General features: G+C 40.3%; 1 pseudogene; it reads right to left on the bottom strand.

Annotated features, from left to right (window-relative positions):
• Positions 1-230: 230 nt before the first annotated feature.
• On the bottom strand, positions 231-681 carry LOC148777839 (large ribosomal subunit protein uL24 pseudogene; annotated as a pseudogene).
• Between the last annotated feature and the right edge of the window lie 8,672 nt (positions 682-9,353).

Raw genomic sequence — 9,353 nt, 5'->3', positions numbered from 1 at the left:
GGACGTGGTGGGAGGGGGGTTCAGGATGGGGAACACATGTACACCCGTGGCGGATTCAAGTCAGTGTATGGCAAAACCAATACAATATTGTAAAGTAAAATAAATAAATAAATAAATTTTAAGAAATTGTTAAAAAGATGATTATAACACAGAGATCCAAAGGCAATTAATATTTTATTTTATTTTTTTCATTTTAACAGTTTTTAATGAAAGCTGTAGACAAGATGACTTTATTCTTGAATCTTCTCAATTGTTTCTTCTTTATATTTGCCCTTTTCCTTTCCTACTTGGCAAGATTTGGCTTTACGTTCGAGGATCTTTTTGCGGTCTTTGTCCAGTTTTAGTCTGGTGATAACCCCCTTGCTGGGGTGAATGCCCACATGGACAGTTGTGCCATTAGCCCTCTCCTGCTGCACTCATTCAGTGTAGATGACGTATTTCTTCCTGTAAACCTGGACTACTTTGCCAATTTGCTGCCCTTTGTAGTGCCTTCATACAACCTGAACTTCATCATCCTTTTGGATGGGCATGGATCGAACGTTGTACTTCTGTCTTAGCTCTTCAGAAAGAGGAGAAGACAATTTTCCTGCGAATGTGGGAAGGCGCGTTGAAATGCATTTTTTGACTCTTGCTTCTGTCAGAAGTCACAAAGGGATTGAACTTCATTTTGGCCACTGGCGCTTCAGCGATGGCCACAGAAGGGAAGAGATCTGCAGGCTGCTTCCGGTTCTGTAAGTTTCCCAAAGGCAGTTAATATTTTAAATATTCATTCAAAAGATTAGAGATGACCAAAATGTCCACCAATGGAAGACAGATTAAATAAATTTTCTATATACATAAATGAAAAACCATATATATGGCTATTTAAAAATCATAGGAGATGGATAGACTTGGAGTTTGGGATTGATGTGTACATACTGCTATATTTGAAATAGATTTTAAAAATTTTAATCTTAATTTAAAAGATGAATAAATAAAAATTAAATTTTTACTTCCAAAAAAATTTAAAAACAAAAAAAGAATGAAACAAATCCATAGTGACCTAGATCAGATTCTCCAGAAAGCAAAGCTAACAATTTATTTGGGAGGTACAAACCCAGAATGGTGAGGGTGAAGCTAATGGGAAGTAAGGCAAGAGAAAGTGCAGTGTTATATGTTACCACGCTGCCCAGATCACGGATTGTAAGGTACACAGCATTTCACTCAGCAGGCAGCTTATTAGTAGGAACCATCTCAGAGTAGTCTATGGATGAGGGAAAGGAGGGAGAAGTCTGCTGCTTGGCTCCTCCCAGTTCTTGTTTCCAGTTGGTGGAGGTTGATGTCATCTGGCCCTCAGCAGCACATGCGAACCTGGGACTTGTGCCTAGCAGTGGTGTTGGATACAGGTCCCAAAGTGAGGGGCTACCAGGCACAGGAGGAGACCAACCAACAGTGAAAGGAGGAAACTATTGAGGGAATTTTAAAATGTATGTAGAGTTTTTTTATCCCAGTTAATATACTGCCTGGCTTTAAAGTCTGGAAACATAGACATATTATTTTTATCATATTTTACATATCAATATGCTATCTTTTCAAAAGCATCTTCCTTCCTTATGTTACTAGACTTGACAGCCACCTTATATTTTAGTATAAAACAGGTTCCAAAATGTGCTCTAAGAAAACAACGTACTTTAAAATGGATAACCAACAAGGACCTATGGTATGGCACAATGTTATTGTAATGCTCAATGTTATGTGCGAGTCTGGATGGGAGGGGGGCTTGGGGGAGAATGGATATGGGTATATGTATGGCTGAGTCCCTTCACTGTTCACCTGGAACTGCCACAACATTGTTAATTGGCTATACCCTAATACAAAATAAGTTTAAAGTTGGGGGGGGGGAAGAAAACAAGGTATAGAACAGCAGGTACAATATGCTAACATGGGCTAAAATAAAGAATGCATGTTAAGTTTATTTCTTCATAGAATTCCTCCTCAAGGAGACACGAGAACTAAAACTGATAGCAGCATTTGTCGTCCAAATTGAGTAGTTGGGCGACTGAATAAGAGGAAAACTCCCTTTTTATCATATATGTTTTTGTACATTTCAAGTTTGTACCATGTCAGGCTATACCCATTTCCTTCTCTGCTAATGTAATAACTTACATTATAAAGAGAAAACCACTTTTAACATTAGGGAGATCACAGTGGGAGTAGTAAATAGTCTTTTTTTTAAAGTATTTGTTAGCTCTTGCCTATTTATTTATGTACTTTTGCTTGCACTGGGTCTTTACACATGGACTTTCTCTAGCTACAGCGAATGGGGCCTACTCTCAGGTTGTGGTATGCGGTGTGAGGGCTTCTTATTGCGGTGGCGTCTCTTGTTGTGGAGCATAGTCTCTAGGGCGTGCGGGCTCAATAATTGTGGTACCTGGGCTTAGTTACCCTGAAAAATGTGGAATTTTCCCAGACCAGGGATTGGACCGGTATACCCTACATTGGCAGGTGGATTCTTGACCACTGGACCACCAGGGAAGTCCGAGTAAAGAGGCTTTTGAAGGAGATCATTTCACTCAGCAAATATAGCTGAGCATCAGGGTGGACACAGCAGTGAAGGCAGCAGGCCTCGCCCCTGCCTATACAGAGCTTATGATCTAAGAGAGAGGACAGTTCAACACAAGGAAAGACAATCAAGTGGGCTCTGGAACCATAACCAGGTGAAGACAAATCCTTGCTCTGAGTGCACCATCCTTAGTGGAAGAAGTCTCCACATAGCATGTCTCCATTTCTCATTTTCACATTGTTGATGTAGAGCTAGAACAGAAGTGCATGCATTTTTCTGAAAACAGCAGAGAGTAAATATTGTAGGCTTTTCAGGCCAGACTGTTTCTGTCATAACTTCTCAACTCTGCTGTCACAGCACAAAGCAGCCGTGGCCAATACCTAAAACCAAGCATGCCTGTGGTCCAATAAAACGACTGGAAGTTTTGCAAATCTATTAGAGGTTCCAGTCAAACTTGAAATGACATATGACTTTAATGTGTCATGAAATATTATTCTTCTTTTGACATTTTCCTCAACCCTTTAAAAATGTAAACTCCCTTAGCTTGCAGGTGGTACAAAAACAAGCCATGGGCCTTGTTTCATTTGTGACCTGTGGCTTGCTCAGCCCTAAGTTAAAATATTGCTCCCATATTCAAATTCCAATTATGTTTCTATAAAATCTCAGCACCTCTCCACACAGTTGATTGGCTCTCGAAGCTTGCTCTGCTCGCCTGCTAAGGCTTCATGGTTCTGCAGCTGATGGCTCAATTTGCATTTCATTTTGGTTTAACTTTGCATTTGTTCTCCCAAATCTGCCACTGTTATTCTTGGTATGTTGTGTGCTGATTTGTAATGAAGTCCTGCATGGCCATAAAGGTCATGAAAGAAGATTTAATTCCCCTGCGGCTGCTGGTTAATTCATTTTTGGACATTAGAACCACTTTTATGAACCCCACACCATATGCCATATGGAATATCATTATGTGCTTCCTGGAGCTTCTGCTGTTGCCATCTGTCTGTGACTTCCTGTGTGGTTTCTTGGCAGCAGGGAAATCATCGATCAAAACGCTTCTATAAAGTAAGTTTTAAAAGCCCAATTCTAAATGACATCTGCCTCTGAACTTAGATGTATATTTTCAAGGCTTGACATGTTTGAAGCACATTAATAATGATGTTTATTATGAAGCCACAGTTGAAAAGTAGAAGATGTGTTATAGTCTGTCACCAGGGACTATACCAGATACAAGCACTGCCAACCCTGTAAACCCCCATGAGTAAACCTCTAACATCTCCTATTTTGAGGACTCTCACATGTTAGTCAGCCCTTGGCATTCTGCCTAAACGAGGCCTCTGTTTTTAAACACACCCAGAGTTCTCTATCCTTAATTGTAGACGTTGTTTCTGTTCATTTTGTTGTTGTTTCTCTGATTTTTAATAGAGCATGTAGCACTTAGTAGGAGATCAGTAAATCTGTTATCTGAACTGAAATATTGAATGACACCCCATGAGTTCCTAGGTTGTAACTCCATCAATATCAACAACAGCGCTTTTGCTCAGTGATCCTGTTGATTGTTTGCAAAGAAAATGAATTGTGTGTTATACTGTCTTGGTGGTTCATTATGAATGTACATAAAATGCATATTTTCATTATAAAGATGAGTGAAGTAGTCAGAGTAACGCATTTTACATCTTCAGACGAATGCTTAGTATAGATTTCTCAGGATCACCAAATGAGGATGAAAGTGTCTTGACCTCTGAATTAGAAGATCTTGGTTTAAACACTAACTGTGTAGAAGCTCTAAAATACTAACAAACAAACAAAAAACCCCACTTACCACCATGGATCTATTTAGGTCTCTGTGAAACAAGACCAATAATCCCTGCACGAGGGAATACAGATGTGAAAAGAAAGACTATTAACTTGTAAAGGCAAACAGTTGAGTGGCATGCATAGGGAGAGTGCTGCTAAACCTGAGGTGATTTCTGATTTATCTGCCTCTCTCAGAGAACTAGCTGCCTCCCTCAGGTAAAGAATCTGCCTGCAATGCAGATCTGGGTTCGATCCCTGGGTTGGGAAGATTCCCTGGAGAAGGGAATGGCAACTCACTCCATATTCTTGCCTGGAGAATTTCATGGATGCAGGAGCCCTGCAGGCTACAGTCTCTGGGATCGCAAAGAATTAGATACGACTGAGCCACTAAGCAGCATACTCAGCTAATTATTTTGTATAATGATACAAAGATGATGTATGTGAAGTGCTTTTAAATTTTAGGACCAGATTCATATGTATATTATTTTGAAAAAATAACCATCAAATGTACGTTAAAGATGAAAGTAGTTTAAATTATTTAAGTTGAGTTCTTACAACCAAAAATTCAATTTAAAATTTCCTATTAGCAGGTTATATGAATAACTGAAATTTGTAGTTTAACCTGAAGGAAATTTCTCCTACTGATGCTTAATAAAATATCCGAACTATGAATATCTCAGCTATTGGCTCCAGTTCTTCTTGATTCATGTATCTCATTAGCTTGAGAAATCATCTTTCTCAAGACTAATTGCTTTCATTGAGAATTTTCTTATTTCTTCTTTACATTAAAATCAAATTATTTATTTATCTTTTTAAAAAGCTTTTGTTGTTGTTCAGTCACTAAGTCATGTCCAACTCTTTGTGACCCAATGGACTGCAATGCCATGCTTCCCTGTCCTTCACTATTTCCCAGAGTTTGTTCCAATTCATGTCCATTGAGTCAGTGATGCCATCCAACCATCTCATCTTCTGCAGCCCCCTTTTCCCTTTGGCTTCAATCTTTCCCAGCATCAATCTTTTCCAATGAGTTGGCTCTTCACATCAGGTGGCCAAACTGTTGGAGTTTCAATTTCAGCATCGGTCCTTCCAATAAATATTCAGGGTTGATTCCTTTAGAATTGACTGGTTTGATCTCCTTGATGTCCAAGGGGCTCTCAAGTCTTCTCCAGCACCACAATTTGAAAGTATCAATTCTACAGCACTCAGACTTCTTTATGGTCCAACTCTCACATCTGTATATGATTACTGGAAAAACTATAGCTTTGACTATGCAGACCTTTGTTGGCAAAGTGATGTCTCTGCTTTTTAATACACTGCCTAGGTTTTGTCATAGTTTACCTCATGCTACGAGTTGACTCACTGGAAAAGACTCTGATGCTGGGAAGGGTTGGGGGCGGGAGGAGAAGGGGACGACGGAGAATGAGATGGCTGGATGGCGTCACCGATTCTGTGGACATGAGTTTGAGTGTACTCCGGGAGTTGGTGATGGACAGGGAGGCCTGGCGTGCTGTGATTCATGGGGTCGCGGAGAGTCGGACATGACTGAGCGAATGAACTGAACTGAACTGAACCTTCCAAAGAGTAAGCGTTTTCTAATTTCATGGCTGCAGTCACCATCTGCAGTGATTTTGGAGCCCAAGAAGATAAAGTCTGTCGTTGCTTCCACTTTTCCCTCATCTATTTGCCATGAAGTGATAGGACCAGATGCCATGATCTTAGTTTTTTGAATATTGAGTTTTAAGCCAGTTTTTTAACTCCTTTTTCATCTTCATCAAGGGGCTTTTTGTTCCTCTTCACTTTCTGCTATTAGATTGGTATCATCTGCGTATCTGAGATTGTTGATATTTCTCCAGGAAATTTTGATTTCAGGCTGTGATTCATCCAGTCCAGCATTTCACAAAATGTACTCTGTATAGAAGTTAAATAAGCAGGGTGACAGTATACAGCTTTGTCTTACTCCTTTCCCAGTTTTGAACCAGTCTGTTGTTCTATGTCTGGTTCTACATGTTGCTTTTTGACCTGCATATAGGTTTCTCAGGAGATAGGTAAGGTGGTCTACTATTCCCATCTCTTTAAGAATTTTTCACAGTTTGTTGGAAAAGGCAGAGGAACCAGAAATCAAATTTCCAACGTTTGTTGGATCATAGAGACAGCAAAGGAATTCCAGAAAAACATCTACTTTTGCTTCATTGACTACACTAAAGCCTGACTGTGTGTATCATAACAAACCATGGAAAAAGCTTTATTGATGAGAGCTGACATACAGATAACTTCACATATGCAAACATCCAGAAAATCAAGGTATTAAACATAATTATTATTTCCAAATAACTTTTTTGTTTTTTTTTCGTGGATTTAAGGGTGTGTGTGTGTTTGTGTGTGCATGTGTGTTGTATGTGTTAAGAAGTCTTGACATGAGATCTATCCACTTAACATATTTTGAAGTGCACAATGTGTGTGTTAGTTGCTCTGTCACGTCTGACTCTTTGTGACCCCCATGGACTATAGCCCACCAGGCTCTTCTGTCCATGGAATTCTCCAGGCAAGAGTAGTAGAGTGGGTTGCCATTCCCTTCTCCAGGAGATCTTCCCTACCAAGGGATTGAACCCAGGTCTCCCACATTGCAGGCAGATTCTTTACCATCTGAGCCACGAGGGAAGCCTAATACCATATTATTAATTATAGGTGGAGAATATGGCACCCACCATCATTTGTTCAGAAAGCCTTATCATCGTTTTAAAGACAGGTGCTTTTCTGCTGTTTATATTATATATTAAGTATATTCTATATTATATAATTATATGTATAATTAATATATTAATTATATTCTAGAATTATAATGAGAATCATTAAGAATTAAAATTCAAGGCTATGGTTTTTCCAGTGGTCATGTATGGATGTGAGAGTTGGACTGTGAAGAAAGCTGATCACTGGAGAATTGATGCTTTTGAACTGTGGTGCTGGAGAAGACTCTTGAGAGTCCCTTGGACTGCAAGGAGATCCAACCAGTCCATTCTAGAGGAGATCAATCTTGGGTGTTCATTGGAAGGACTGATGCTAAAGCTGAAACTCCAATACTTTGGCCACCTCAAGCGACTAGTTGACTCACTGGAAAAGACTCTGATGCTGGGAAGGATTGGGGGTGGGAGGAGAAGGGGTCAATGGAGAATGAGATGGCTGGATGGCATCACCGACTCGATAGACATGTGTTTGAGTGAACTCCAGGAGTTGGTGATGGACAGGGAGGCCTGGAGTGCTGTGATTCATGGGGTCGTAAAGGGTCGGACATGACTGAGTGACTGAACTGAACTGAACTGAATATTAATTAATTTTGCCACTTTGATTATATAATAGCTAGACAAGCCAAGACCATGTCTATAGTTACAGCATGGAGAAACGTTTTCAAGGCCCAGTATATTTGCCCTCAGTGTATTTCTGAGTGTCACAATACACCAGCTGCTGCTCCATATTGTCACTTCAGGTTTAATTAACTGTGGGGAGTGGTAGCAATAGTTGGAATCAGTTCATTAATACATGTATTCCTTTATTGTGCCCCAAATCTACTGGTACAGATCATTGAGTGTGATTAACTGCTTCACGGAGTGTTGCTCACAATGCTATTGGCAACAACATTCGTCTGTGAACTATTGCTTCATCCAAAGATAATATAAACTTAGCTAAAATTTTGCAGAATGACTTAACGCTGGATGCTAATGAGATGAATTATTTTGGATGAGAGTTAATAAACATCCTGAGCTTACTGATATTGCTTTGACAACTCTATTCCAGTTCTGTTAATATACTTCTGTTACACTGGTTTCTCTGCTGTGAATGTTAGTAAGTTAGTAGAACAAAATAGAGAAGAAATTTAGACTCATCCTCAGTAAGCAAGGGCTTACCTGGTGGCTCGGACAGTAAAGAATCTGCCTGCAGTGCAGGAGACCTGGGTTTGATCCCTGGGTCAGAAAGATCCCTGGAGAAGGAAACGGCAACTCACTTCAGTATTCTGGCCTGGAGAATTCCATGGACAGAGGAGCCTGGCAGGCTCCATGGGGTCACAAAGAGTCAGACACAACTTATCGACTGAACGACAGCAATCTCTCATCTTTGGGAAGATTCAGAATTAAGAAGAGAAATATTCAAGAGAATGAAGCACTTAATGTTAACCATTTATTAAGGCAGAAGATCAGCACATGTTTTGGAGAAAGCTAGGGCCACCACCACCACCCTTCTCCACCTCGCTCCTTTCTGATCAGAAGGATTTCCCTTGGCCCCTGGAGAGGCTAAGAGCTTCAGCTTCAGGTCTGAATGGGCATGGGACTTAACCCTGCCACCATCACTTCCCGAGGTGCAATCTTGCTTCTCTAAGCCTCAGTTTTCTCATCTGTATAATATTCCTCACTTGATAGCATTGTAAGGACTGGAGAACACATGTAGAGGGTTGGTACAGAGTAAGTGCGTGGTGCAGAGTAATGGCTCTGATTACCTGTTGCTGAGTAACAGACCACATCAAATTATTGGTGTTAAAACAACAATCATTTTTGTTATGTTCATGGATTCTGTGGGCTAGGAATTCAAAAAAGGCACAGCAAAAGTAACTGTTCTCTTCTTCATGATGTCTGGAGTCTCGGGTGGAGTGACTCATATTGGGGGGAGGGTGTGTAAATTGAATGGGTGGAGGCTGGAGTAGCTGGAGCCAGAGGATGTACTCTCAAGATGACCTCTTCACTAAGCATCCTGCGATGGCCCAAGAATGGACCCAGCTAGGATTGTTCACTGTAGTGCTTACACTCAGCCTCTCCATGTGACCTGGCTTCCTTACAGCATAGCAACATCAGGGGAGTCACACTTCTTACTGACAGCTCAGAGCTATGAATTGATATCAAAAGCTACTGTGGCAGTTTTAAAACATGACTCCAAATTCTTGGTACTCTTCCCATCAGGAAATTTCTGATGAGTCTTCTAAGGAAGGAATGAGTGAATACTCTAAAAGCTCCTGAAGTCTGTTATTTACTGCATG

Source organism: Moschus berezovskii, chromosome 5, assembly GCF_049115385.1.
Source record: "Moschus berezovskii isolate FMDL1 chromosome 5, NW_MosBer_1.0, whole genome shotgun sequence".
Classification (NCBI taxonomy): Eukaryota; Metazoa; Chordata; class Mammalia; order Artiodactyla; family Moschidae; genus Moschus; species Moschus berezovskii.
This window is presented reverse-complemented; position numbering and strand designations above follow the sequence as displayed.